The sequence below is a fragment of the Rhagoletis pomonella genome, unplaced genomic scaffold (genome assembly GCF_013731165.1).
Source record: "Rhagoletis pomonella isolate Grant_MI unplaced genomic scaffold, Rhpom_1.0 Rhpom_scaffold_00002, whole genome shotgun sequence".
Lineage (NCBI taxonomy): Eukaryota > Metazoa > Arthropoda > Insecta > Diptera > Tephritidae > Rhagoletis > Rhagoletis pomonella.
Genome location: NW_023458556.1, coordinates 34,815,882 through 34,822,461, shown reverse-complemented (window position 1 = coordinate 34,822,461; position 6,580 = coordinate 34,815,882). Strand labels below are relative to the sequence as shown.

General features: G+C 35.3%; 1 protein-coding gene and 1 long non-coding RNA gene across 2 annotated transcripts in view; both read left to right on the top strand.

Moving 5' to 3' along the window:
- Positions 1 to 6,580, top strand: part of LOC118733517 (frequenin-1-like) — a 181,018-nt gene that overhangs the window by 115,852 nt on the left and 58,586 nt on the right. The window lies entirely within an intron of this gene.
- LOC118733519 lies at positions 1,297 to 6,394 on the top strand. Its single transcript, XR_004992264.1, has 3 exons — positions 1,297 to 1,351; positions 5,678 to 5,767; positions 6,296 to 6,394. It is a non-coding gene; the product is annotated as an uncharacterized LOC118733519 (long non-coding RNA).

Genomic DNA, 6,580 nt, shown 5'->3' with positions numbered 1-6,580 from the left:
AATAATAATAATAATAATAATAATAATAATAATAATAATAATAATAACTTGTACTTTCTAAATAATATAAATTTCTGTAGCATTAATTATGCAATTTTCTTCAAAAAAGGTAATTTAACGAACAAATTATTTTTTTGTTTTTGACTCAAAAATATAAAAAATCAGAAAAATTATGTACATCAACTGAAAGATAAACTAATCATCCTTATTTTGCCATCATTAGTTGTTTAATCGGTTATGTAGTTCATAAGATATTAATATTTCAAAATACTTAACCTACTATATCTTCTTAATTTTTTACTTGCGCTAAATAAAATGGTAAGGTTAAAATCAGCATGAAGAGTTCTATCCAATTACATGCTTGGTTTGTCTATAGCTAAACGGTCGGTATTCTTCACTTTTTGTAAAAATTTAACATCACATTTGACATCAGTAATGAAAACGGAATGTCAATCATCTGACACCGAAATTTGACGACAGTCTTTGACATGCACTGCGGTATCGACATATGGTCAGTTTTTAAAATGCAAAGAAAACGCATTTGACATCAAATGAACAGCTGTCAGATGAAGGCAGTTTTTGATGTCAGTGATTTTGACCTAATGAAAACCAGCTTTAAGTAATAATTGACAAAGCGAAATTTTTTTCATTAATAGAAATATTAAAAAAAGCAGCACTCAAACTCTTTTAATAAAACCACAAATTAAAAAGTGACCCATCATACCCCTCGATCATCAAGGGTTAAATTTTTTTTTGCGAAATATGTGCAAAAACAAAAAAAAATCGTGCCATAATTTTTATTTGCCAAAAGTTGGTCATATTTCCCATAGTACAGAATGTTGCAATAAAACAACTAGTTGGCGTGCTTTTTTAAATTCGGCCAAATCGCTTAGGCGGTTAAGGAGCCAAAGAAGAAGAAGAAGTAAGTTGGCTGAGCAATGATTTAATTGCGCTTTGAAAATTGTACTTCTAATCACAAAGAGATTTTGCATCGGATTTTTCATTGCTTTGAACTTTTCATGCCCACCTACTCAAGTTTAGGTGGGAAGGAGTTTTTCCAAAAGGAAGTTTGGCTTCACTTTACACAAATAGAGAGGATATCTAAGCTCTAAGAAATCGAACTTAATATAAAGCTTACCAGAATGACAGGTCTATGGCAAATTAGGAGCTAAGTTACAGCTGGATTTGTAATCTTACTAGATATTATTATTATTATTAGATATCTGTGTGGTATAACTATAATTGTACATATGTATGTATGCAGGTACGTATCTCTGATTTACCTTTCTTTTCTTCACACAGGCACAAAGGTTTTCTCAAAGACTGTCCGAATGGTCTACTGACGGAGCAAGTAAGTAAATGAATGTAATTTATAAACATACTCGTCTCTTAATTTTTAATACCTCTATAAAAGAGAACATAAATTTTTTGTTCGAACATTTTCACACATATTCAATACACATACAATGAATCCAATCAAAATAGTTTTATGTAATAGTTTAGCTGAAATATTCGTTGGCTGCTTTAAAAGAAAAGTACTGCAAATAAACCTAAACGGTTGCTTCATAGTGCTAAAGTTGTATGTATGTGAATATGTACCTACTAAGTTTACAAACAATTTTATTGCCTGCTATGTACCGGAAAGAATAATGCAAAACAAAACTCAAATTTATGGCGAATTTCGCCTTCGCTGGTAAAAACAAAAATCCCCTGAAAACATAAAACTTACAAAATGTGTGTAAACCAGCGGCCAAAAACCAGCAAATGTATGTACGTTAGGGTGGTCCAAAAAGGCATGTGGGGAAAAAGTTAAGTCAGAGTTTTTAGGCTCTCACCGCCTAGGATTGTTCTATACCGAAAATATATACCTCTATTTTTATATTTTGAAATTAAAAAATATTTAGATGTCGCTCAAGGCGACAAAGGAAAAAAACTCCTCGTAGATATGATATAGAATTCTTAAAAATCAACATTTCACGATCGGAAAACTCTGTTTCACCTGAGACTTCCAGTAATAATGCTCAATTATTTATTTAACCTATATTATAGGTCCCCAAAAACCCCCAGAAAATACAGGAATAAGCGATGGGGGGATAAATAAAAAATCTTTAGTATGAAAAAATTGCTTAATAAACAATTGGATATTGTTACTGGAAGTCTTCTGAAGAGGACCAGAGTTTACCAATCGAAAATGTTGATTTTCACGAATTCTATACCATTTATAGGAAAAATTGTTTTCCCCCATATAAAATACATGGAAAACTTTGAGCTCTTTGAACGCCTCTAAATAAAATTTTGGTTTCAAAATAAAAAATTTGGGTATATTTTTTTCGATATAAAACAGTCCAAGGCGATGGGAGTATTAAATGCCGACTTTACTTATTTTGGACGACCCTAATGTACATACATATGTACATATGTATGTATACAAGTGTAAGAATAAAGCCGAAGCAAACTTCAAGTTTTTGTGGTTAACACTAAACCATAACGGACGATTTAAATTTCTGTTTCTACCACTTTACGCCACTGGGATTTAGAATTTTTACGACAAGCAGTAAAAGGCGTACTTTCTTATATAACTACTGGCAGAAGCGAAGTAAGCAAATACACATGGTCTGAGAATGTTTTTGTTTTTGCGTAAAATTTGTTTACCAATTTTATTCAACATTTCTCAAACTAACAACCTACATGCATACGCACATACATACCTATGTACATATATCTAAGTTGAATGCATATGTATGTAAATTTTTCAAAAGGGCATCTTTTGTTTTAACAACACTTGTATATGTATGCATATGTGCATATTAAAGTATTCCAGTATGCATATGTATTTGGAAATACTCGTAAAAATACAAAAATATGATGGCTCTCATTTCGAAGGGTTTTTTGTGCCGGCTAGCCCTTGCATTGTTGTTGCTCTCTTATATTTAATCCATGCGCTTGCTCCAGTACACCAATATATGAAAATATATGCATTTGGCTTGTTTGTTGTTACTGCAGCTTGACGTATTAAACGAATATTCTGCCGTCAGCTGTTCGCTTCATCGTTATGCAAACGATACACAAGCCAGCAGACGCCCACGTCACTCTCGCAACAGAAACCATAACAAAAACAATATTTTCTTCGCTTCAACGGCTATGCGCCTAAAAATATGCCCGATGAATGAAATTTATGCTTGAAGTGTAGCTTGAGTTGTGGAGGCAGAGGTACGGTGCGGCAAGTTCGATTCTATCGCTTTCGTAGATTAAAAAAAAATCACCGGTGCTGGGATTCTGGAATTCGCTTCAGTAAACAACTAAACAAGTAAACAAACATTAATAAACGAACAGCAGGTGTGCCTAAAAATATGCAACGCCTTCAGGGAAATATTTCGGTTTCTTCTGTTAAAAATTTCTTATTGCACCTCCTTCATTTATGTAATTTCGCACAACTTTATATTTAAACCGGTTGTACGTTAAAGCAGCGGGCCTAAGTGAAAAGCAAACCAGTGGAATCTGCCTCCCAGGGTATGAACCAAGGCTAAAAATCGGAGTAAATGACGTAAAGAATCGTTAAGTTCGCGTAAAGTTGAATAGCCGGCGTTTTCAAACAGAGATAAACGCCATAATTGAGGCCGCTCGGAGGCTCATAACCTTCGCCGCTCCAGGACGGCCTATCGCTTTTTATTCTGACAGCAAGTCTGCTATGAAATCTCTTAAATCAAACGGAATATCATCCAAAGTAGCCATAGAATACCGAAAGAATATTGCATGGGTCCCTAGAAAAAGGAAAACTGATTAGCCGACGAGCTGGCAAGGAGAGAGGCGGAAATATCTAAAGTCAATTCTGCTCAAAATGCGGGCATACCTCTAACCTCCAACAAACAGAGACTAAAGGCCGAACTCATCGAAGAGGCAAATAGCAGCTGAGATGGGGAAACCACCTGCCTTATTGCCAGACAGATTTGGCCAAGAATTGGCATAAAGCGATCCATACCTCTTACTCGACTGGACCGCTCTTCTCTCAGATTTGCAGTCAGGGTTACCGCCGGACACTGCCTGATGGGTACAGGCGAAAAACGTGAGCATACCCCACCAACGTCTTTTGTCGCAGTTGCAGAGACGAGGAGGAGTTGGAGAGCATCGAAAATTGTTCAGCCCACGTGTGCTCCATACTCTGCGAGGTGGCAGTCGCTCTATCCTAACCCTAACCTGTATAAGGCTGTATGGAATCATAATCAAGCCAATTTTGTAGGCATTTCGGTTAAGGCTGCAGCAGTTCCATGCGCCATCAATATATGGAGCACTGATTTCTTCTTCAACTCGACGTAAGAGAACTCGGAAATGCATGGAAACTGGGAACTTTTGGTTCGGTGGGTATTGGCTTCCATTCACTAGATCTGTAACAGAGGTTCTGTAAACATATTTACGATTGGATGGTAGAGTTGGAGGAGATGTATTCTGTCAGCAACTCTCTGTTATTCTAAAGATACACTACCGCAATTCGCTGCATATTGGGGTGCGACGAAACATACTTTTAAGAAAAATGAATTCGCCAGATGGCGCTAGAGTCGAGTTATTCTGAAAATGTTGTAGTATATTCTAACCATAATATGTATGCCCCGATTTTGATGAAATTAGAAACGTATACAGTGGTGCGACGATTTATATGAAGCCTGTATATTGTAAACTGAGCTCAGATGTATATTTCAAAGAAAATCTCTAAGTTTGGGATACACTCGGCAATAACGTTTTGAGTTTGAAACAGCCTTTGAACTTTATTGTTTAGTGTAGCTAGTAAAATTATAAAAACTGTTTCGAAAAAATTTTAGTTTTAGAGTACATTTCATAAAAAGTAACATGAAATGGTGATTTAATTGTGTGTAGATAATTCAATGTTTTTCAATTTCAATATTGGAAGTCTCACTTTTCCCATAATCATTTATTTTGCCCATGCAGTTTAAAATACTTGCATTATCAGAAAAAAATCGTAAAAATAAACAAAGCCCAATTTTGGGTTTTAAGTATTATTAAAGGATTTTTTAACCTCTTGAGAACTACCTTGCAGTTTATGTGTTACTAGTGGGATTTGTATTAAATTTAATTTGTATTAACTTTTATTTAACTAAACCACTGTGCGCTCTGACGTCATCGCTATTTGCCAGCACCAACACTGCCATAGTTAGCCAAAGCTTTGCTAAAGCTCTTATTCCACCGAAACACTTGATTTACAAAACAAACAGGCTACAACAACAAAATACAAATAACTAACAACGGCAACAACAACTACCATAAGTGTTGCAAAACAATCATACAGAATTTACGAGTACAAGTAAAATAAAAAATAATATTTAATAATAAAACAAACAACATGGCGCCATACTTTGCCAACTTCCATGTTTTCCTGCTAGTCATAACACAGTTTTTCGCACACACCCACGCCGGCTTTTAATACCAGCCAGCTTTACAAGAAAAAACACACACACACATCCCTTACACATACTACCAGGACAAACGCTTACTACTTGCGTGCTCTACTTCTCCTCTTCAGTACACTTGACAACCGACACTAAAAGTCGTTGCATTTCACCACCAACATGTCAAGATTATTTTTTTATTACTTTCTGTTGTACGAGTAATTTTACGAATTTTGTATTTATGTTCTCAGAAAATTTTCTTTTGTTGTACTTTACAGGGTTTTATTAAAATTTACAAACAATTCTTCCCGCAAGGAGATCCCAGTAAATTTGCCTCGCTGGTGTTTCGTGTCTTCGATGAAAATGAGGTAAGTTAGTCACTGCAGTCGCCAATAACATTCAGAGCGAAGTAGAAGTAGAAAGAGTATAAATATATATAATAAGAAATACATACATACGCAACCAAAATGGCAGTTTGTAAAAACAACAATCAGCATTGCTTTGCTGTTGTAGTCGTCCATTCTCATTGTTCTATTTGGCAGTGGCTGAAAGTATTAATTTTGCTGCAGCTTTTACGTGAATTGGCTGCTCATTTATTAATCCAATTCAATCGTAGACAATCTATTTTCATTCAATTCCTTTCACTACAATCGATTCCTAACATTTCGATGGAATATTGCATACATTCAGGATTGTGTATCTTTCCTTAAGTCAATAGCTTGAATGGAATTTTAACTTTTAAATTAATCAACAGCGAATTTGAACTATAACTTCTTGCTTTTTCTTCTTCTCTTATTCTTAACTGCTCACGGTTTACCTACTTGTTTATTCGCTTTTGTCTTTTCTGCCCTTTTCTCTTTTTTTTCCGCCTCCCTCTTTGCGTCTCTTTATTTCAGGATGGCGCGATTGAGTTTGAGGAGTTCATTCGAGCGTTATCGATTACATCGCGCGGCAACCTGGACGAAAAGCTGCAATGTAAGTACAATCGGGGGAATGTATACGCCGCACACGTAGATTACTGCAAATTACTAGGTATGAATAGCTAAGCAGAGATTTGCACGATATTAAATTTGTATACCTGTGAATATTGATATGGCATGCAGTCAGTGGGGTTGGAGAGGGAAATTTAATACATTTTTTTTTCGTAGAATACGTGAGCATGAACGACTGTTTAGGGACTT